At 38.5% G+C, this 24,512-nt stretch overlaps 1 non-coding gene across 1 annotated transcript; it reads left to right on the top strand.

Annotated features, from left to right (window-relative positions):
• Positions 1 to 16,356: 16,356 nt before the first annotated feature.
• Positions 16,357 to 16,460, top strand: LOC112859150 (U6 spliceosomal RNA). Its single transcript, XR_003223466.1, has one exon. It is a non-coding gene; the product is annotated as a U6 spliceosomal RNA (small nuclear RNA).
• Positions 16,461 to 24,512: the final 8,052 nt, after the last annotated feature.

Raw genomic sequence — 24,512 nt, 5'->3', positions numbered from 1 at the left:
TAATTTGCTGGAATTACTTTTTAAAATTGTGAAATGCTATTGGATTTTGTTAAGTTACTCTTCTACATCCATTAAAAAGATTGTATAAGTTTCCTCCTTTGTTTTGTTAATGTGGTAAATTACCTTGATCAGTTTTCAAATGTTAAAATAATCTCTCATTTCTAGGATAAACCCTATTTGGTCATGGTACATTATCTTTTTTTTTTTTTTTTTTTTTTTTTTAATCTATTGTTGCACAGGCACCTGGGTGGCACAGTCGGTTAAGCATCCGACTCTTGATCTCGGCCAGGTCATGATCTCACAGTTCCTGGGTTCCAGCCCCGTGTCGGGCTCTGCGTTGGCAAGTGCAAAGCCTGTTTGGGATTCTCTCTCTCCCTCTCTCTCCCTGCCCTTCCCCCACTCATGCTCGCACACGTGCTCTTTCTCTCAAATAAATAAACTTAAAAAAAAAAAAAAGAATTTCAATAAGTTTATGTGTCTATAATTATCTTCATTGTAATGCCCCTGTCTGGTTTTGTTACCAGATTTATACTGGCTGTCTCCGTCTGTTCGGGTTACTATAACAAAATACCACAGACTGGGTAGCTTATAAACAAGAGACATTTATTTCTCATAGTTCTGGAGTCTGAGAAGTCCAAGATCAAGGTGCTGGCTGAGTTGGTGTCTGGTGACAGCTCATTTCCTGGTTCATAGTCTTCTTTTTTGCTGTGTCTTCAGGTGGTAAAAGGGGTAGGGGACTTCTCTTAGGTCTTTTTTATAAAGGCACTAAATCCGGTTTGTCAAGGCTATTTCCTCATGAACCAGTTACCTCCCAAAGGCTCCACCTCCTAATACCATTACCTTGGAGGTTAGGATTTCAACATAAGAATTTTGGGGGGACACAATTATTCAGTCTATAGTACTGGCCTCACATGATAAATTGAGAAGATTCCCCTTTTCCTCTATTTTCTGAAACAGTTTGCATATGAATGATATTATATCCTTCTGAAGAATTTTATAGAATTCATCTGTGAAATTATCAGAGACTGGTGCTCACTTAATGAGAATTTTCCTTATATTAAAAATTCAATTTCTATAACACATATAGTATTATTCAGATTTTAAATTTCTTCTTGAGTTAGTTTTTGTAAGTTGTGCTAATCAAGCAATAAGTCCAAGTTGTTTCAGTAATCAAATGCATTGGCATAAAATTGTTCATAATATTCCCTTATTATTTTTTAATGTCTGTTTGATCTATGGTAATAGTCCTTTTTCATTTATGATATTGGAATTTATATGTTCTCTTTTTTGTTTATTATTAATCTTCCTAGGTGTTTATCAGTTTTATTAATTTGTTTAAATAACCTATTTTTGGCCTTGTTAACACTCTCTATTGTTTGTACGGCTTCTGTTTCATTGATTCTTATTGTTCTATTATTCTTTTCCATCTACTTACTTTAGGTTTAATTTGCTGTTCTATATCTAGTCTCTTTTTTTAATTTTTTAATGTTTATTTTATTTTTTAATATTTATTTATTTTTGAGAGAGAGAGAAAGAGAGCATGAGCATGAGCATGAGCAGGGGATGGCAGAGGGAGAAAGGGAGACAGAGAATCCAAAGCAGGCTCCAGGTTGTGAGCTGTCAGCACAGAGCCTGACACAAGGCTCAAACCTGCAAACCACGAAATCATGTCCTGAGCCAAAGTTCGACACTTAACCAACTGAGCCACGCAGGTGCCCCTATATCTAGTTTCTTAAAGTTGATTTTAACCTTTCTTCTTATCTAATAGAAATATTTAAGGCTATAAATTTCCCTCTAAAAACTGCTTTAGCTGTATCTTACAATTTATATAGGTTGCATTTTTCTCTTTCATTCTAAATACTTCCTAATATCTCTTATGATATCTTTTTGACCCAGGTGTCACTTAGTAGTGTGATATTCAATTTACAATTATTTGGGAGATTTTCTAGACATCTTATTTTCATTGATTTCTAATACAATTCCCTTATAGTCAGAGATATTTTATGTAAGATTCCAATCTATTAAAATTTACTGAGACTTAACTTAACATAATCAAAATATATGTTTTATTTTGATGGCATATATTTCCTTGAAAGGAATGTTTATTATGCTCTTATTTGGCATAGCATTCTATAATTACCAACTCCAGTTGTTTCAGATTTTCTATACAATTACTAGGAGTTTTTTGGGGTACTTATTGTTAATCACTGAGTGAGAGGTGTTAAAATACCCAACTATGACTGTGAGTTTCTTTCTTTCTTTGGTTCTGTTATTTTTGCTTCTTGCATTTTGAAGCTCTGTTATTAAGTTTATACATGTGTAACAGTGTTATGTCTTCCTGGTGAATTATCTCTTTTATCATTGTGACATATTCTTCTTTATCTCCTTTAATGTCTTGAAGTCTGTTTTACCTGGTATTAAGATAGCTCTACCAGCTTTCTTATGCATACTGTTGGCATGGTAGATCTTTTGCCATTTGTCACTTCCAATCTATCTTTGTACTTAGAGCACCTCTATGTAGACAGTACCTAATTGGGTCTTTTTTAAAAACCTGGCCTGACAAAAAGCAAACAAATGAATGAAAACAAACAAACAAAAACAAAAACAAGCAAAAAAAACCCAACCTACCTTGACAATCTCTGAATTTTAATTAGTGTTTAGTCCTTCAGCATTTAATGTAACTATTATTATGATAGAGTGCAAGTCTACTACCTTGTATTTGTTTTCCATGTGTTTATCTGTTCCTTTTGTCTTCTATTCTTCTGTTGCTGCTTTCCTGCCTTTCCATGGTTAATTAAATAATTTTTAATATTCTAGTTTACTTTTTCTATTGGCTTCTTAGCCATACATCTCACTATTGTATTTTAGTGTTTGCTTAGGGTTAATAATAAGCATTTTAACTTACAGGTCTACCTACTTAGATTCAATATTATACTGCTTTTCACTTTATAACTCACATTTCCTATTTCTTACTTTGCACCTGACACTCCCACTTCACACATCCCATTTCACTAATGTAATAACCTTACAACAGCACAATTTCATTTACACGTTTCCCCTTGTTCGAAGTACAATTGCTATATCTGCTTAAAATATTGCAGATACATACATTATAAATGTTCTACAATGTTATTATTTTTCTTAAAAAGTCAGTTATCTTTTAGCACAATTTAGAGAAGATAAAGATTCCATAAATTTTAATATTTATCCATTCATTTACCATTTCTGCTGTTCTTCATTCCTTTTTATAGATATGAGTTTCTTTCTAATATTTCTTGTTAGTATGAAAAATATACTTTATCAATTCTTCTAATGCAGATATTCAACTCTGAATTCTGTCAGCTTTAATTTTTCTGAAGATATCTTTTTTTATCCTCATTTTTGAAGGATGTTCTCAATGGATATAAATTCTATGTTGACAATATTTTCTTTTAAAACCTCAAAGATTTTATTCCATTGTTTCTTGTGTCTGTTGATTCTGATTTAAAAATTAGGGTCATATCATTGACCCTCTGTATATAATGTGTGTTTTATTCTCTAGATGTTTCTAAGATTTTCTCTATATCTTTGGGTTTTAGCAGTTTGCCTAGTAGGTGTGATTTTCTTTCTATTCTCAATTTTTCTTCTGGTTCTCCAATTTCATGTATGTTGGATTATTTGCCATTATCCCCAAGTACCCCTGGGGGTTCTGTTTGTTTTTCCTGCTGTATTTTTTCCTTCAGTTTGGATAATTTCTATTGATTTATCTTCAAGTTTTTCTGACTTTTTCTTTTCTGTTGCCAATGCAATGTTAATTCCATCCAATGAATATTTTATTTCAGTTATTATAATTTTCAGTTTTAAAATTCCCATTTTTTATAGCTTTCACTTTTCTGTGGGATTTCCTGCTTTGTTATTTATTATAACTGTATTTTCATTTAGTTCTTTAAATATATTTATTATCATATTAATATATTATCTTTGTCTGCTAACACTTGGGTAACCTCTGGATCAGTATTTATTGCTTTTTTTTTCTTGACAATGGTCACATTTTTTTCTTCACAATGGTCACATTTTTTTGTTGTTTTTTGTTCCTTTTGGGGGCCATGTCTAGTAATTTTTGGATATTATGGATGACACATTTTAGAGACTATGGAATCTGTTATTCTCTTCAGTAGAGTATTGATTTATGTTCTAATAATCAGTTCAATCACTGATTGATCCCTTTGAACTTGATTTGATTTGATGTTTTTTTATGGCAAGTTTGTTATTCCCGCCTTCGAACTTTATGGGACTCAGCCTCCAAACTTTCTCTCTTGGACATTTTCCAGAGCTTGGCTTTAGTTTTTTTTTAGAATGAGCCTAAGATAAGCCTTGATCTAGAGTGTAGTTCTTACTCCTATAGCACAACTTTGCTGATGTCTCAGCCTGATGCTGAAGATGTTGACAAATTATTAATAACATCACTCCACTCTGCTGTTATGTATCTCCAGTATCTCCAGGACTTCATGATCTCATGTCTCTGTTCCGTTCTCAGCCCATATTAGTGTCACAAGTAATCCTTTGTAGTCTTTACCTGTGTGTATACAGCCCTCACCCAAGGCTTCATGGGTAACCCAAACACAACTTTTGGGCCTTTCATATGCACATCCCTTTCTTATTCATTGCCCTGCTCTGTAGTTCCCACTGCTTCAGCTACCCCTCTTGAACTCTGCATGCTGACTCCTCAGCTCAGCAAGACTGCTATGCTTAGATTAGACTTTAACCCTCTGCCCTCTTTTACAAAATTGTCTCCAGGGTAATCATGAGTTCACCTTGTGGGTTTTCTTTCTCTTGGGGGACTGGAGTCTTGCACTGTCCATTATCCACTGCCTGAAAACAGTTGTGTCATATATTTTGTCCCATGTTATGATTGTTTATGATGGGAGGGCTGGTATGGTACCAGTTACCCTGTTATATCCAGAAGTGGAAGTCATCGGTGGATTTCAGACAAGGAAGTCTCAACATCATTTCAGTCTATATCGTATGGTAAAGGGTTGAGGGAGACCACTTAGAAAACCCTTGAACGACTCTGATGAGGATGGATTATTTTACCCAGCAGCACCATTTTCCATTCCATTTCCATTCCTTCTTATTTCTGTATGCCTTTTTTCCAGTTATAGTCCTGCCCTCTGGTGATTTGATCTTGTGGGGACCTGAGGTGACACACGGATGTACTTAACTACTTTGGCTCATCTTTCAGCAGGCAATAAATAGGCACAGATCTCTCTTTCTGTGGCTAGCTTCCATTTCTCTTTCTGTTTCCTGCTATTGTGAATGGGTGAAGTTTACAAATTAGGTCACAAATAACTTGTACTTACCAAACTACCATGGGGGTGTGCCTCTTACTGATCAAAGCTATGTTTACTTCTCATTCCCACACATTCACTCACCTTCTTCTCAGCTTTTCATTTCTCCAACTATCTGCTCATTTCTTTCTTCTTCTAAATGTAGTTTTCCTCTGTTTGCTTTCCTGTTTTTGAAAAAATTATTGTCTCTTGGGCCATATGAATATGATCTATATATCTTTGTATAAATCAATTTATATATGTAAATCAATGTCTATTACATTATTTATGTAATTATTACAATTAATTATTTAAAATTTTTTTATATTTTATTTTAGAGAGCACAAGCAGGGGAGAGGGGCAGAGAGAGAGAGAGAGAGACAGAGAATCCCAAGCAGGCTCCACATGCAGTGTGGAGTCCAGTGTGGGGCCTAATCCAATGACCCTGGGATCACAACTTGAGCCAAAATCAAGAGTCGGATGCTCAACTGACTGAGCCACCCAGACACCCCTACAATTATTTCTATATTGTGTTATTTATAAAATTTATATTAGTTTATAAATTGATTTACATATATTAATTGATTTACATATGTATGCTTGATGAGAGGTATTCCTACATATGTGAGTGAGAATTTATTTGGCATAGTTTCTATGAAATGAAGCTGGAAAACATCCAGGGGTAGAGAACTATATTCACTAAGCATTGGTTCTGAGTCAAGACACTAAAATAACCTTTTACATACAAAATTCATTTAATCTGCTCTACTACTTTGTGAAGTATGGATTCTTACACTTATTTCTTAGGAATCTTTTCACTATGCAATACTTTCTACCCAGAAAGGTGACTGTTAATAAATTTGGTCAAAAAGCAGGCAGTTCCCTAATTCATGAAGTCGGAATGGTCCAGCATTACCTGGATGGAAATTGTCAGATATTAGGGGTCTTGTGTTATAATCTCCATCAGAAACTTGTGTGATCTGGGAGGCTTTGTGATCAGGCAGAGGAGAATGAGAAGGGTGGGGAGGAGATCATAGATTAAAATAATTGAAAACTACAGGAAGGGAATCATAGGACTCACAAGGGAATGAGTCCAAGGTCTAGGAGGAGAAAGGATTGAGGATGAGGTCAGCGGGAAGAATAGAACCTCAGGGGACAAAAGGGCCATTCAGCCCTGAAATTTACAGGAATCCACAGGGGGTAGATTTAATGCAGCAGACAGCCTTCCCAGAAGCCACTCATATGTAGAGTGACAGGAACCAGGTGAGTGTGGCACTGAAACTTACAGGAATCCACAGGGGGCAGGATTAATGTAGGAGACCGAGAGCCTTCCCAGAAGTCATTCACGTGTGGATTGACAGGAACCAGGTGAGTGCAATCAGGCTCCCCTCCTCTCAGCAAGGGGTGCCAACATCATTTATAATCAGGATGAATGAGTGGTCTGGTTGGAAATGTTAGCGTGCCATGAAATATTGAAATGAATCATGATGTCATGACAAGTGCAAGAAGAAAGGAAGGGGTTGAGAGTTTGAAAAAGCAAAAAAAAGTAAAGGGAAATAAGAATCTCAGATTCTGCTCCTCTGGCCAAGGGAGAGAAACTGAGCTGGGAGATTCAAATATGTGGTCCTTGGAAGGCTGCACTCTCACAGGCCTACTGATGATTTGCTGAAGTCTCCCCAGTCTGGATTAAATGTAAAAATATTCCTTGCTTTGGAAAGCTTCTTTACTTTTTTATGTTTTAAAATAAAAACAATTGCTTAACACATTCACAAAGTCCAAAAGGTGCAAAAGAATTTACAGGGAAAGGCAGATTTCCCTCCTGCCTCTGTTGCCCCCTACCTGAGCTCCCCTTTCCAGAGGCTTCTATCATCAGGCTTTTATAGATCCTTCCAAAGACATTCTCAGCATTTAAAAACAGCAATGTACATATTTATATTTTTCACACAAATGATAGCATAATGTATATGTTCTTTTGCACTTCGCTTTTTATAAATTTTACCTTTTAAAATATATTTTGGAAATTATTCTTAATCAGTTCACAGAGGACTGCCTTATTACTTTTTAATGACCACATAATTTCATGTTATAGATGTCTCACAATTTAGTCTCATAGTAATGGGGATTCAGGTTAATTTCTAGTCTCTTGCTATTCCATACTGGACGGTAAACGTCCTTGGACATACATGGAGTCAAGCTTAGCAAGGTGCTGGCAATTCCAAAGTAACTGAGCAGCTTTTGGTGAGCCTCTCAGGTTCCCTAATACTGGGAAAGGTTGTATCTCTCTGGATAAAGGGGAAGGATGTCTAGAAGTATGGGTCCTTCATGATAAATAACCTCAATCAGCTTTCTGGTCCAGTTTGGTCTTAGAGGTTCCTTGGGATCCCTTAGGAGTCCACCCAGAGTCTGTCTGGTTCACCTTGAGCAGAGCTGAGAGAGCACATCTAGGCCTGCCCTTGTCCCAATGCCCTGAGGCCCTGAGGCCCTGAGATGACTGGACAAGTTTACTCCCAAACATAGATTCTAGAGCAATTTAGTGCCTTCTCAGTGCCTGAACACTCACATCCAAACACAATAGGACTTTTGTTTCCATGGACAGGGCCCTGGGAAGCCTGCCCGACCTACCTGAATCCCTCCTCCATGATGTAGGACGATGAGGAGATATAAATGAGACGTGGCTCAGTGCGTTATCAACTTCACATTGGTCAGAACTTCTAGAACCGGTTTAGCAAATTTCTCTCTCGGGAGCCTTTCATGCTGCCCAGACACACTCGTTTCAGGCACTGCTTCTGATATTCAGTTCTTTTCTGATTGACTGGTTCGGTCACTGACCGGCAGACTGGCGGGTATGTAATCATGCGGCAGGCTGGCTATTCAGCTCATGGTAGAAGGCCAATGGCAAAATAAAGGATTTTGACTAAATGAACACTTCATTAGACCGTAAAAGACAAAAAATATCTCAGGCACCATATGCACTGTATGCCTTGTACCATTTGTTTCTTTTTCTTACTTTAATGAAATGTATAGGACCTCCAGTTCAACATTGAGGACAAATGGTGATAGCAGCAGGCACCCTTGTTCTTGATCCTGAACAGAATGTATTGCATTCTCTCTTTTGTGCATGTGCGCGCGCGCGCACACACACACACACACACACACACACACACACACACGGGTATTTTATTAATTAATGTACTAGAAGATGGAGGGGAGGAGGTGTGGCTATATATAGGGATTATAATTGTCACCAGGCTCTGAGTCTCTGAGTCTCTGCTTTCTTATAGTGGCTTCTTAGGTAAGATCCCCTCCTGTTTTTAGGGACATGGCCACAGCCCCTCCAAGCTTTCAGTCTGCTGACCTAGCTACCCCATAAAAAGAGAAAGCACCTCTTTTCTAATATTTTCAGCAAAAACGTGGAGGCTGACATTCTTTGGCTAATTGGCCCTGCCTGGGTAACATGTCCATTCCTGCAATGGTATTCCCATTGCAGTGGTATTCCCATTGGTCAGACCTGAGTCACTGGTCTGTCGCTGGGGGATGTGGGGGGGTGGGGTCAACTTTGAACCACATGAAGTGTTTATCCCAAGGAAAAGACGGATGGGTGTTGTTACTTGAAGAAGAGTGGGTGGGGATTCAGTAACTACAGCAGATATCTGCCATAGGTACATTGGGAGCTGGGCTTGCGGGAAGTCAGGGCTTATGTCTGCAAAGACAAGTGAAAAGGGAACTCTGGGAGGAAGAAATGGTGTAAGCAAAAGCCATGGAGATGGGCTGGAGACAGTTTAACTAGCAGCCTGGTCTCCCTGGGAGGCCCCACGATGGTGAAGGAGGAGGAGGGCCTACTGCCTTCTTTGTTTTGTTTTCAAAATATTTGTTGTTGTGGCCACCACCACCATCATCGCTATTTGTCTTTTATGTTGTTATTACAGAGGGTTTCCACCAAAGGCCAAGAGACTAGCTGATGTATCCCCATGTACCCATGTATCACTCATCACCCAATTTTATAATTGTTAATGTTTTGCCAATTGTTTTTTTTTTTTTTTATCTTATCTCATGGCATACTTTAAAGCAAATCCCAGACATTGAATCATTTCAGCTCTAAATATTTCAAGGCATGTATCTTTTTTTTATTTTTTTTTAACGTTTTATTTATTTTTGAGACAGGGAGAGACAGAGCATGAACGAGGGAGGGTCAGAGAGAGAAAGACACAAAATCTGAAACAGGCTCCAGATTCTGAGCAGTCAGCACAGAGCCTGACGCGGGGCTTGAACTCATGGACAGTGAGATCGTGACCTGAGCGGAAGTCGGACGCTTAACCTACTGAGCCACCCAGGGGCCCCATCAAGGCATGTATCTTTAACACAGAGGTTTTTTTTCTTAAAAAAAAGCAATCACAATACATTATTTTCTTAATGTTCATTTATTTTAGAGAGTGAGCAAGCTCGGGAGGGGCAGAGAGAGAGGGGGGGACAGAGGATGCTAAGTGGGCTCCTCGCCGACAGCACTGAACCCGGTGCAGGACTCAAACTCACCAACTGTGAGATTGTGACCTGCGCCAAAGACAGACACTTAACCAACTGAGCCACCCCGGTGCCCCAGTAATCACAATACATTATTACACTTAATAATTTCTTAATATATTATAATAACAAATCTGTGTTCAAATTTCTGTGATTTTCTCAAAAATTCTTTATAAACTGGTTTGTTTGAATTAAAATCCCAAGTCCAAACATTGCATTTGATTGATATGTTTAAGCCTCTCTCTTGAATAAACTTTTACGTTATTTTTTGTTAACGTCCCTTTTGATCTATAACATCTCCTCCACGCTACTTTTCCCATGCCACTTATTTGTTGAAAAAATGAGTCATTCTAGGTTGACGGTTCAAGATCATGAAGATGGTGTTAACATGTTTCTCTCTTTGGAGATGCTGTGGGCAAACTGGAAGATAGATCTAGAGGCTTGATTACAACAAGGGGCAATTTTCTTTTCTTTATTTTGGCAAATCTACTTAATAGGTGGTGCTGTGTACTTTCTATTACATCATGTCAGGAGGCATGTGATGTCTGGTTTTCTTAAAGGGAAGAGTTTCCATTTTTCACCTTTAGGAAGGATGTTTGCTGTGGACTTTTTTGGTAGATTTTACATTTTAGATTTAAAAGTTCCCTAGTTTGATAAGATTTCTTCTCTTATCACATAGGATGAGATAAATAAGGCATCTTATGGATGCCTTATTTACTAAATGATTTTTCTGCATCTATTCATCTATTTCCTTTTCTGATTTTTGTAACAAGCTTTTCTATCCTCATGGGATAAATCTGGGGAAGTCTCCCTATTTCATCTGTTCTCTGGAGGAGTTTGTGTTGGATTAGAGTTGTCTTTGAATGTTTTGGTAGAATTTGCCTCTAAGTCTTTCTGCATGAGCCTGGTGTTTTCTTTGGGGGAATATTTTAAACCACTGATCCAACATCTCTAATGTTCTCAGAATATTCAGGTTTTCTACTTCTTGAGTCAGTTTTGATGACTTACATTTTCCGATGAATTTGTTCGGTCCATCAAAGCTTTCAAATGTATCGCGACTAAATGTTCATGGCAATTCCATTTAATGTTGTCTTATTTATTCTCAATGTCTTTTATTGATGCTTTCATTTTTCTTGATCAATACTGCATATAGCTTATCAATTGTATTAGTCTTTTAAAAGAACTAACTTTCGGCTTTGTCTGTCCTCTCCATTCAAAACCTTCTTTTTCTCATGTCATTAATTTTAGGCCTTTATTATTTCCTTCCTTCGACTTTATGTGTGTTCCGGTGGACTTCAGACTTTTCAAGTTGGACACATAGCTCATTAACTTTAGCCTTTCTTCTTCTAATGTAAGTATTTAAGACCATTAATTTTCTCTTCAAGTACTGCCCAACTACACTCCTCAGCTTCTGAGATTTTATTATGATACATTTCATAATAAAGCAGCTTAAAAATACTTGCTATGTCTATGTCAATGTAAGTTTTATTTTTTCTTTTTTGACTCATGAGCTTTTGGAGGTAAATTTCTATTTCTTAAAATAATTTTTAAAAGTTGAGTGCTACTTCACATTCCTTCAGTGAAACGCATAGATTATGTGCATAGTTCGATGCGTTTCCATAAATGCATACATCTGGAGAAGTCACACAGCTGTCAGGACACAGACCATTTCCATGAGAGCAGAAACTTGTCTTATGGTCTCTCCATCGATTCCTGCTTTTCCCCTGCACACCCTGAGGCAGCAACCACTCTGTTCTCTAGCGTCATAGGATGGCTTTGCCTCCCCCTAATTTAACAGAAATGGAATCATACTGTATATGCTCTTTTGTGTGTTACTTTTCTTCAGTATAGTATTTTTGACTGTTTTTTTTAATGTATTGCTTATACATTTTGGTTGTTGCTTTTTTTCTTCCTCTTCAACCTCTCCCCCCTCCCCTTCTTCCCCATCTTCTTTGGAGTAGTTCATATTCCATTGCACAAAAATATAACAATTTATCCATTCCTCTGTTGGTGGATATTTGGCCTATTTCCAGTTTGGGGCAATTATGATGAAAGCTGCTGTGAATGTTTTTGTACAAGTCTTTCTGTGGAATATGTTTTTGTTTCTCTTGGGTAAATACTTAGGAATGGAAGTGAAGTGTTGAGTCATAGGGTGAGTGCATATTTACCTTTATAAGAAATTGCCAAACTGGTTTTCCAAAGAGGTTCTACCATACAGTCCCAACAGGAACATTCTCACTATAGCTGGATATTTAAGTCTTTTCCATTTTAATTCTTCTAGTGAGTAAAATATGGTATCCTAGTTGTTTTTTAAAATCAATTTTGGGGCACCTGGGTGGCTCAGTCAGTTAAGCGGCTGACTCTTGATTTCAGCTCAGGTCATGATCTCACGGTTGTGGGTTCCAGCCCCACACAGCACAGACCTTGCTTTGGATCCTCTGTCTCCCTCTTTTCTGCCCCTCTTTCCCTCCCCCCACTCTCTCAAAAATAAATAAATGTTTTAAAAAATTAAAATCAATTTTATTGATGTATACTTTACATGCACACATTTTAAGTGTATAATTTTAAAATGCACACATTTTAAGTGTATAATTTCTTGAGTTTTAACAAATGTACACACCTGTGTAATCACCATCCCTAATCAAGATAGGGACAATTCTGTCACCTAAGAAAACTCTCATGCCCCTTTCTGGTTGATTACTCTCCACTTCGGCCCCAGTAACCACGAATCTTACATCTATCATTTTTTTATTTGTTTTGCCTGTTCTAGAATTTCATATAAATAGAATCATCACTATGTACTCTTTTTTATGGGTGGCTTCTTTCACTCAGCATAATTTTTTTTATTAAAAAAAATTTTTTACACTTTTTTCATTTTTGAGAGACAGAGACAAAGCATGAGAAGGGGAGAGGCAGAGAGAGAGGGAGATGCAGAATCTGAAGCAGGCTCCAGGCTCTGAGCTGTCAGCACAGAACCCGACGCGGGGCTTGAACTCACCAACCATGAGATCAGGACCTGAGCCGAAGTCAGATGCTTAACCAACTGAACCACCCAGGCACTTCTCAGCATAATTATTTTAAGATTCACTCATATTTTTGTGTCCAATATAATAACATTTCCCTTTTCATTGCTGAGGGGGCATTCCATTGTATGGATTTTATACATTCTCCTGATGGTGGACATTGGGTTGTTTTTACTTTTTGGCTATTATGAATAAATTTATTTTTTGATATATGTTTTTATTTCTTTGGGATAAATTCCTAGGAGTGGAATGACTGAACCATATGATAAATGTATGTCTAACTTTAAAAAAAAAATTTTTTTTCGGGGCGCCTGGGTGGCGCAGTCGGTTAAGCGTCCGACTTCGGCTCAGGTCATGATTTCACGGTCCGTGAGTTCGAGCCCCGCGTCGGACTCTGTGCTGACAGCTCAGAGCCTGGAGCCATGAGAGAGGGAGACACAGAATCTGAAACAGGCTCCAGGCTCTGAGCTGTCAGCACAGAGTCCGACGCGGGGCTCGAACTCACGGACCGTGAAATCATGACCTGAGCCGAAGTCGGACGCTTAACCGACTGCGCCACCCAGGCGCCCCTATGTCTAACTTTTTAAGAAACTACCAAACTGTTTTCCAAAGTGGTTGTATTATTTTACATTCCTGCCAGGGGTATATGAGCGTTTCATCCTCACCGCATCCTCACCAGCACCTGGTCAGTCTTTTTAATTTTAGCTATTCTAATAGGTTTGTGGTGGTATCTCATTGTGGTTTTGATTTATATTTCCCTGATCACTAATGATGTTGACCATCTTCTTGTGCACTAATAAATGTCTCTTGTGAAGTCCGTTCAAACATTTCACCCATTTATATGGGTTATTTGTCTTATTACTGAGTTGCAAGAGATATTTATATATTCTATTTATAAATTATTTGTCAAATGTTTTCTCCCAGTGTGTAACATATCTGATCATATACTTAACTGGATCTCTTGGTGTGCAGATTTTAATTTTTATGAAATTTATCACATTTTTCTCTTATGGTTAATGCTTTTCTTGTTTTAGCTGAGAAATCTTTGCCACCCAAAGATCATGAAGGTATTTTTCTGCGTTTATTCTAGAAGTGCTATAATTTTTTTTTTTTAAGTAAGTCTTTATGCCCAGTGCAGAGCCCAACACAGAGCTTGAACTCACGACCCTGAGATGAAGACCTGAGCTGAGATTGAGTCAGACACCAAAGTGACTGAGCCTCCCAGGCGATCTTAGAAGTGCTATAATTTTAACATTTGTATTTAGGCCTTCATCTATCTTGAATTAATTTTTATGAGTAATATGAGCTAGGGGTCAAGATACACTTTTTTCCTTATGATTTCCAATTGTCCTAGCACCATTTTTGAAGAATCTTTTATTTTTTTCGTTGACTTCTTTTGGTTCCTTTGTAAAACAAAACAAAACAAAACAAAACAAAAACATCAATGGGCTAATTAATGTTGAGCTAATTTCTGACTCTGTTTCTGTTACATTTGTCTGTTCATCTTTGTGACAGTACCATACTATCTTGAATACTAAATCTTCATAGTCATTACTGAAATCAGGCTATGTAAGTCCTCCAAATTGGTTCTTTTTTTTTCAAGAATTTTTTTCTTTTTTGCTATTCTATGTCATTTATATTGCCATATACATTTTAGTATCCGCCTTTCAATTTCTATAACAAAGACGTGCAGGAACTTTGAGATTGCATTAACTATAGATCAGTTGGGGTGAATGTCCACTATTGTCTTTCAATCTGTGAACGTGTATATCTCTCCATTTATTCTGGTCTTTTAAAATTTCAGCAACATTTTGTCATTGTATACATACAGATTTCATACAAATTTTGTTAAAGTTATTCCCAATTATCTTATGTTCTTTCATGCTATTGTGATATTTTTTTAATTTCCTTTTTCATTTTTTTTTTTGTAGCTAGTATATAGACAAATGATTGATTTTTATGTATTGCTCTTGTATCCTTTGACCTTGATAAGTTGTTTTTTGGTAAAAGTAAGGTTTGCTTTTGAATAGATTCCTTAGGAATTTCTACATGTACCATTATTTTGTTCGTAGATAGAAACAATTTTACTTCTTTCCCTGTCTTTATATTTTCTTTTTTTGCCTTATTTCACTGGCTAAGATCTCCAGTACAATGTTGAATGCAAGTGGTATGTCCATACCTTTGCTTTGTTCTTGATTTTAGAGAGAAAGCATTTGGTATTTAACATTTAAATATGATGTTAATCGAAAGATTTTCATAAGACAACTTTATCAAAGTTTGAAGTTTCCTTTGATTCCTAAGTCTACTGAGACTTTTAATTAGAAAGCATTGAATTGTTACAATTGTTTTGCATCTGTTGAGATGACCAAATGATTTTTCTCCTTTATTCTTCTGTGTAAATGATGAACCATATTAATTGATTTTCAAAGTGTTAAACTACCTAGCATTACTGTGACAAAACCTGCTTGGTCATGATGAATTATCTTTTTTATATATGACTAGATTTGATTTGCTAGTACCCTCATTCAATTTGTTAAGAATTTTTGCATTTATATTCATGAAGATCATTGGTCTATGATTTTATCTTCTTGCACTTTACTCATTCCCTCCTTACCTTTTGAAAGAGTTTGTGTAAGATTGCTATTTATTTTGTAAATGTTTAAAGTAAATTTTCTTAGGAAAAGGTTTTTAATTCTGAATTCAGTTTTTAAAATGCACTTAAGACCATGGAGACTTTTCTATTATTTTTGTATTAGCTTCTGTAATTTTTGTCTTTCAAGAAATTTTTTCATTTCACCTAGATTGTTGAATTTGGTAGTATAACTTGGTTCATAATATTACTTTATTATCCTTCACTCCGCAGGATCCATAGTGATGTCCCCTCTTTCATTCCTGATATTGTTAATTTATTTGTTCTTCCTTTGTTTTTCTTGAAAATTTAGTTAAGAGTATATCAGTTTTATTCATATTTTCAAAGAACTAACTTTTGGCTGTGTTAATTTCCTTATCGTTTGTCTTTTTTTTAATTGATTTTGGCTTTTTTAGTTGTCTCTCTGTATCTTATTCTGTGTTAACATTTGTTTCTCTTTCTAGTTTCTCAAAGCAGAAACATAAATCAATGATTTAAAAATTGCTTTTCTTTTTTTATATAGTCATTTAAATGTTTATTTTTGAGAGAGAGAGAGCATGAGAGCACAAGGGAGGAGCAGAGAGAGGGAAACAGAGGATCTGAAGCAGGCAGATAATAGAGAGCCCGATGCAGGGCTCAAACTCATGAACCTGTAAGATGATGGTCTCCGCCAAAGTCAGACGCTCAACTGAATGAGCCACCCAGGTGCCCCACTTATATAGTCATTTAAGCTCTATTTTATTTTTTTTTCCTAAAAACTACTTTATCTGCATCTGTCAAATTTTGGTATGTTATATTTTCAATACTAGTTAAAAAATTTTTCTAATTTTCTTTGTGATGTTTTTTCTCTGACCTATATAATTATAAGTGTGGCATTAAAGTGTTCACTTCAGCAGCACATATACTAAAATTGGAACGACACAGAGATTAGCATGGGCCCTGTGCAAGGATGGCATGCAAATTTGTGAAGCTTCCAGAAAAAGAAAAGAAAAAAGAAAAGAAAGAAAAGAAAAAGAAAAGAAAAAGAAAAGAAAGAAAAGAAAAAGTGTGGCATTAGAAGCATCTCTTTCACACAGCGTATCATTAGGTCTTACATTTTTTTTTAAGTCTAGTTTGACATTCTCTGCCTTTTAATTTGAGTATTTAGTTCACTTATATATAATGTAATTATTATATAATTTTTTAAAGCCCATATCTTTCTTTTTGGGTTTTTATTTGTCCTGTTTTTTTGTGTTCATTTACTCCTCTTTTCCATCTATTTTTAGCTCAATTAAGTATTTTTAGTATTTCATTTTACCTCTTCTATTTGCTTTTCTGTTCTACCTCTTGGCTTTATTTTTTAGTGGTTGCTGTAAGAGTTACACTATACTTCCTTCCTTATCCTACCTTGAATTAATGTTATTTTTGTTCACATATGATGTAAGAACTTTCCACTTATCTACCTCCCTTTCATTGTGCCACTGTTATAATTCATTTTCCTTTTTTGTATGTAATAACTTCACAATGCACTGTGGTGATTATCCCTTTAACAATAAATTTTCTTTTAAGGAAATCAAGAAATAAAAAGAAAAAGTATTTTATATCCTTAAACTTAACACTTATTGTTTCTTTCATTGGGTAAAAGAGTGTTGTGTGTGAAACTTAAGTTTGTAACTGGTATAATCTCCTTTCAGCCTAAAGATATTCCCTTAATATTTCTTTTTTGTGCAGGTGTACTGGTTATAAACCTGCTCAGCTTTGTTTATATGAAAATCTCTTTTACAGTCCGTGTTTGTATGCTTTTACATGTTGACATACTTTTAATATCATATTTAAGAAACTGTTGCCTAACTTACTATTCTAAAATTTTTATATGTTGTTTTTTGATGTTTTATACTTTAGCTTTTACAATTAGGTCTATAATCCATTTTGAGTTAATTTTTGTGTATGTTAAGAGGTAAGGGCCAAGATTCATATTTTGTATATCATTATACTATTGTTCCGAGTACTGCTTTTTATAAAGATTATTCTTTCTTCATTGAATTACTTTGGCAATCTTGTTGAAAATCAATAGACAATATATAAGTGGATCTATTTCTGAACTCTCTATTCTGTCCCATTGATCTATGAGTCTATCTCTATACAAATACCACACTATCTTGATTACTATAGCTTTGTACATCTTGAAATCAGGTAGTATGTCTTTCTACTTTCTTCTATTTTTCTAATTTAAAAAAATTAGTTTTTTAATGTTTATTCAATTTTTGAGAGAGAGCGAGTGAGCAGGGGAGGGACAGAGAGAGAAGACACAGATTCTGAAGCAGGCTCCAAGCTCCAAACAGTCAGCACAGAGCCTGTTGGGGTATTTGAACCCATGAACTGTGAAATCATGACCTGAGCCAAAGCCAAAGCTGGATGCTCAACTGACTGAGCCACTCAGGCACCCCTACTTTCTTCTTTTTTAAAAAGCATAGTTTTGGCTCTGGGGTGCCTGGGTGGCTCAGTTGGGTGAGCATCTGACTCTTGGTTTCAGCTCCATTCATAATCCCATGGTTTGTAGGTTTCAGCCCTGCATCTGGCTGTGTGCTGACAGTGCAGAGCCTGCTTGGGCTTCTCTCTCTCCCTCTCTGTCTGCCCCTCCCCTGCTCATGCTCTGTCTCTTGCTCTCAAAATAAATAAACATTAAAAAAATAGTTTTAAAAAAGTTTGGGCTCTTCTAGGTCCTTTGCATTTCCAAGCAAATTTTAGAGTAAGTTTATCTATTTCTTTAAAAATTCCTCCCGAAAAGCAAATAACCCAGTGAAGAAATGGGCAGAAAACATGAATAGACACTTCTCTAAAGAAGACATCCGGATGGCCAACAGGCACATGAAAAGATGTTCAGCGTCGCTCCTTATCAGGGAAATACAAATCAAAACCACACTCAGGTATCACCTCACGCCAGTCAGAGTGGCCAAAATGAACAAATCAGGAGACTATAGATGCTGGAGAGGATGTGGAGAAACGGGAACCCTCTTGCACTGTTGGTGGGAATGCAAATTGGTGCAGCCGCTCTGGAAAGCAGTGTGGAGGTTCCTCAGAAAATTAAAAATAGACCTACCCTATGACCCAGCAATAGCACTGTTAGGAATTTATCCAAGGGACACAGGAGTACTGATGCATAGGGGCACTTGTACCCCAATGTTCATAGCAGCACTCTCAACAATAGCCAAATTATGGAAAGAGCCTAAATGTCCATCAACTGATGAATGGATAAAGAAATTGTGGTTTATATACACTATGGAATACTACGTGGCAATGAGAAAAAATGAAATATGGCCTTTTGTAGCAACGTGGATGGAACTGGAGAGTGTGATGCTAAGTGAAATAAGCCATACAGAGAAAGACAGATACCATATGGTTTCACTCTTATGTGGATCCTGAGAAACTTAACAGGAACCCATGGGGAAGGGGAAGGAAAAAAAAAGAGGTTAGAGTGGGAGAGAGCCAAAGCATAAGAGACTGTTGAGAACTGAGAGCAAACTGAGGGTTGATGGGGGGTGGGAGGGAGGAGAGGGTGGGTGATGGGTATTGAGGAGGGCACCTTTTGGGATGAGCACTGGGTGTTGTATGGAAACCAATTTGACAATAAATTTCATATATAAATAAAAAAAAAAAATTCCTGATGGGATTTTTTTATTAGGATTACATTCAATCTATATATCAATATGGAGTAAACTCATATTGTAACAATATTGAGTCTTCTGATCCATGAACATTGTATTTACCTACAGTTATTTAGGTCTTCCTTAAGTTCTCACAGCAATGTGATTTTCTGTTTTCTAAATCTCAGGTCTTTGCCAAATTTTTTACTAAGTATTTCACATTTTTGATATCGTATTACAGTTTTTCATTCCAACTTCTAGCTGTGCCTTGCTAGTGTATAGAAATACAATTGATATTTGTTTATTGACCTTGTGTTCTCAATTTTGTTTACTCATTGCTGAGTCATCTTTTTTTTTTTTGCAAATCCTTAGTATTCTTTACCTAGTCAATCACTGTCCTCAAATAAAGACAGTTTTACTTCTTCCTTTTCAATCTGGGCATCTTCTTTTATCTTTTACTTCCGTTATTGCATTGGATAGGATTGTCAATACATGGTTAACTCAAAGTGGTAAAAGCATACATACATCCTTGACTCTTTTCTGGTCTTGGTCTTGATACAAAGCATTAAGCCTTGTATCATTAAGAATGATGTTAACTCTAGGTTGTTTGTTTTAGGATGTTTTATAACAGATTGAGAAAGGCTCAATCTATTCCTAGTGTGGTTTTTCTAGAGGTATTCCTAGAGGTTTTTCTAATATATAAATTTTGGATTTTTTCAAATGCTTTTTCTGCATCTATAGAGAGAATCATATTATCTTATTTTCTATTAACATGGCAAATTATCTTGATTTTGAGTGTTAAAACAACTTTGTATTTCTGAGATAAAACTCATTTTTGATATATTATCTTCATATATATTGTTGGATTCAGTTTGCTAAAATTTTGTTAAGAAATTTCACTTCTAGGGGTGCCTAGGTGGCTCAGTCAGTTGAGCCTCTGACTCTTGATTTCGGCTCAGATCATGATCTCAGGGTCATGGGATTGAGCCGCCCGTTGGGCTCTGGGCTAAGCATGGGAGCCTTCTTAAGATTCTTTCTCTCAAAAAAAAAAAAAAAAAAAAAGATTCTCTCTCTCTCTCTTCCTCTGCCCTTCTCCCCTGCTTGTGCTCTCTCTCTCTCTCAAATTAAAAAAAATTTTTTTAAAGAAATTTTGCTGCTATATTTTAAGGATATTGATCTGTAGTTTTCTTTTCTTATGATTTTCTTTTCCTGTAATATGTATTAGGTTTTGTTATCAAGATAATGCTGAATTCATAGAATGAGTTAGCAAGCGTTCCCTCCTCTTCTATTTTCTGAAAGAGTTTGTATAGAATTTTTCATGTTTCTATTGTTGCCTAATGTCTCCAGGCGTAATTGCATGTAGGGCGCTGTTTAGCATTAAAGATAATGAACATAAGTTTATTTTCAAATCATATTCTAGGTCATTCCAAACTTTCTGGCTGACTTCATGTCAGATCTGATTGTGTGGAAAGGAAGCATGACTTAGAATAGATGAAACACAGGGAGTAGACATTTTAATACTTAATAGTTTGTGCCTCACCCCAGAGGATTTAGTTGGGTGCCCATATTAGACTTAGGGAAAAGACCATTGGGAGTTTGGTGGGCACCTGGCTTCCTTTGTAAAGCCCCCAGCTTTCACAGCAGAGATTATGCTCCTGTCTCTAACCCCTGTATTGCTCTTCCTAATCCCTAATCCTAAATATGTGCCTTGTCACATGTTTAGTGACAAGGCAGCTGGGCCAGAGAAGCCCGGCAGGCCCTGAGATTGGCGCCTTGTTACAGCTGTGTCAATAGCTTGCTCTGAGTCCTTGAACAAATCTGTTTCTGAGGACCTCAGCTTTCTCAGGTGCAAAGCACAGGCCCAACTGAACCCCCAATCCTATCCTTCTGTAAGAAGCACCTCACCATAGCTGGCTTCCATACATTCTGGGTTCAAATCCGCATAACTTCTACATGGCCTTGAGTGAATTACTTTACTTTTCTCAGCCTTGTTTTCTGACCTATAAAATGAAAATACTTTCAGTTTGTGAGAACTGGATGAGATACTATACACCGATTTTATTTTATTTTATTAGTTTTTTAATGTTTTATTTATTTTTGGTGAGACAGGGCACAAGCAGGGAAGGGGCAGAGAGCCAGTGGAGGAGAGGGTCTGAAGCGGGTTCTGTGCTGACCGCAGCGGGCCTGATACAGGGCTCAAACTCACAAGCCGTGAGATTATGACCTGAGCGAAAGTTCGACGCTCAGTGGACTGAGCCACCCAGGCGCCCCGAGATACTGCACACAAATTTTAAAGAACATAGTTTGCTTTCTCTCTTACACCTGTGGTTCTCAAATTTTCTTTGGAGCACCAGAATTCCCTGGGGATTTCTCCCCCTCACTCCTCCCTGTGCTGCCCCCTCTGTGATTCTGAAGCGGGCAGTGGAAGCCTGCAGCCTGCATTTCTAGGGCCTCCTGGGTGGTTGTCCCTGCTAAGAGCACTGCCCTAACCTCTGTAACATCTCCCACCACATCAAACACAGAGCCTTGCACTTTGAAGTGTGCACAGGAAAATAAAAGGACCGGGTAGGTGATGGCAAGGAAAACAAATAACCTGTGCTTCTGCAGGTCAAGCAATCCCCTGGGAGGCTGCTCAGCGTCCCTCCAGGCCCTCCCCAGCCCCAGCCCAGCGCTGCTGGAAAGCGCGGCGTGATCCCACCGTGTTTGTCAGCTCCCTGCTCGCGTCTCCTCTGGCTCTGTTTTGACAGGTGTGTCCAAGGCTGGCGCAGCACATGTTGCCAGCACAGCCTGGGCCAGGGAGGAGGAGCCGGAGGAAGGCGCAGAGGCTCAGCCCAGGCTGGAGGGGCGGTGAAGTGGCCTGGGGAGGAATGGTGGGCAGGCCCAGGGTTTTTAGACATAACCCAGTCCTGTGGCCCCCAGGAAGCCCCCTTGCTGTCTCCTTAGGAGGAAGCCCAGGAGCTCCTTCAAGGCTTTGCAAACCTGGCAGGGAGTAAAACACCTGATGGCAAAGGCCATGATTCTGATCCAGTGATGAGAAATCTCGCAGGCTATCACCTCTTAGTCCGGGTTCAGACTTTAACGCCTCGGCCCTGGTAAGTTCCAGGGGAACAACCAAGCAGGGCGGGAGGAAGAGCACTTGGTCAGAATTGCAGGATAGAGAAATCCAGCGCATTCCAGGTGACTTCCTGATGGCGTCAAGACCCGGCCACTCTGTTCCCTGGTAGAGGAACCAATGGTCAGAGATGCATGGTGTCAGCCTGCAATCCCACTACAAATGGAGGGCCCAGCGGGGTAGAAGCCTGCCCCGTTGCAGTTCCATGTCCGCGAAGGAATTCTATCATGGAGCCCACCCAGTCATCCCACGTGATGCGGGTGGATCACAGAGTTTTTGCACAGAACAGTGTACCGATTCATGGTGTTTGCTGCAGGCTTTATGGTTCCAACTGCCCTCCCCACCAACACCTGTCGGCTCTCGGGCTTTCCAGAACCTTAAAAGGGTCTGGACATTCTGAAGGGTCACGTTAGTAGCGAGGGCTATTTGATGAGGTGGGAATAGAGAGAGAGACCCGCGGTACTTTTTCTGGGGAATGTGCATCAGGAGCCCAATGGTCGTGACCAACGGCAAAGTGGCCTGAGAAGTAGAGTTTACAGCACAACCAGAGATGTGAGAAGTTGAGGGGACCAGGACCTGAGCTCTAGTCCCAGGTGGGTGACAAACTCCTCACCCCTCTCAGCCTTTGCTGTCTCTCTTGGAAAGTAGGCTGAGCCTGGTGATTCACCAGCTCTCTCTTGGCTCTAACAATATAGGGAATGTGGCAGCGGGAGCTGCAAGGGCTCCCATTCCGACCACTCATCTGCAGTGGGCAGTGGTGACCGCCACTCAAGAAGGTCTGCATCTGTATAATGCACATGATAACGGCTGCTAATCGCCTGACCACCACTGCCAGGTACTGGGGACTGAGCTGTGTCTCCATGAAATCCATGTGCGGAAGCCCTAACCTTCAGTGCAATTGTATCTGGAGAAAAGGTACTAGGAGTTAGCTGAGGTTAAATGAGGTCTCTTAAGGGTAGGGCCCTAATCTGTTAAGACTGTGGCCTTATGAAAAAAGGAAGAGAGTGCTCTCTCTCACTCCCTCTCTCTCCTCCCCTTCCTTCCCTACCCCACACACTGGACCAGGTGAGGACACAGCCATCTGCAAGCCAGGAAGAGCTGGCATCTTGCTCTGGGACTTCCTAGCCTCTGGAACCCTGAGAGAATTAATTTCTATTGGTTGAGCCACCCAGCCTCTGTTATGGCGGCCCGAGCTGACCAGTGCACCAAGCAATTGGCCAAATGCACTGTTGAAAAGAAAACCCCAGGCCCAAAATGGTGGTAACTGGGCCAGGCCAGATCATCAGACCTGGGCTTAGTACCTAACCTAATTGCAGTTTCAGTCTCCCCCAGAAATGTAAATCTTAACCTGTCAGTCGGGAATTTTCTGATAACAGCAATGAGGTAATCTGTGGACCTGGGCCCTCTCCATCCCCCAAAGGAAGATGAGGTAATCTGTGTAATAAAACCCTTTGCCCTTCCCACTAGGGGAAGGTGATTTTGCCTGAAATAATCCTTTCTTTTCTTTTGCTTGTAATTTTTCTGCCCTACCCTCCTTCCTCCAAAAACTTTCCATTTTGGGGTGCTGGGGTGACTCAGTCGGTTAAGCATCTGACTCTTGATTTTGGCTCAGGTCACGATCTCACGGTTCATGAGACAGAGCCCCCCTCGGGCTCTGTGCTGACAGCGCGGAGCCTGCTTGGGATTCTCTCTCTCTTGTTCTCCCCTACTCACGCTCTGGGTCTCAAAATAAATAAACATTAAAAAAAAAAATAAAAACAAGGGGCTCCTGTGTGGCTCAGTTGGTTGAGCGTCTGACTCTTGATTTCAGCTCAGGTCATGATCCTGGGGTCACGGGATCGAGCCCCACATCAGGCTCTGTGCTGAGCACAGAGCCTGCTTAAGACTGTCTCTCTTCTCTCTCTTTCTCTCCCCCTCTGCCCCTGCTCATGTTCTCTCTTTCTCTAAAATAAATAGAATGAAAAAAATAAATAAAAATTAAAAAATAAAAACAAAACAAAACTTTCCATGTTGTACAACTCCTTACAGTGTCCCTCTCTTCACTAGATGGGGTACAGCCCGATTCAGTGAATCACTTGATAAAGCCAACTAGATCTTCAAATTTCATCAGCTGAATTTTTTTTTTTTTATATAGTATCCTCTTACTTAATCCCCTCAACGACCTCAGGAGGTAGGTGCAATTGTAATCCCCATTTTACAGGGACGGAAACAGAAGCATAGAGAGGGTAACTTGCCCAAGGCTGTTTTAATGGAGGTACATCTAAAAACTCATTACCTATGTGACTTTGGGAAGCTAATCTC

The sequence above is a fragment of the Puma concolor genome, chromosome B1 (genome assembly GCF_028749965.1).
Source record: "Puma concolor isolate L17-30 chromosome B1, mPumCon1.1.hap2, whole genome shotgun sequence".
Lineage (NCBI taxonomy): Eukaryota > Metazoa > Chordata > Mammalia > Carnivora > Felidae > Puma > Puma concolor.
This window is presented reverse-complemented; position numbering and strand designations above follow the sequence as displayed.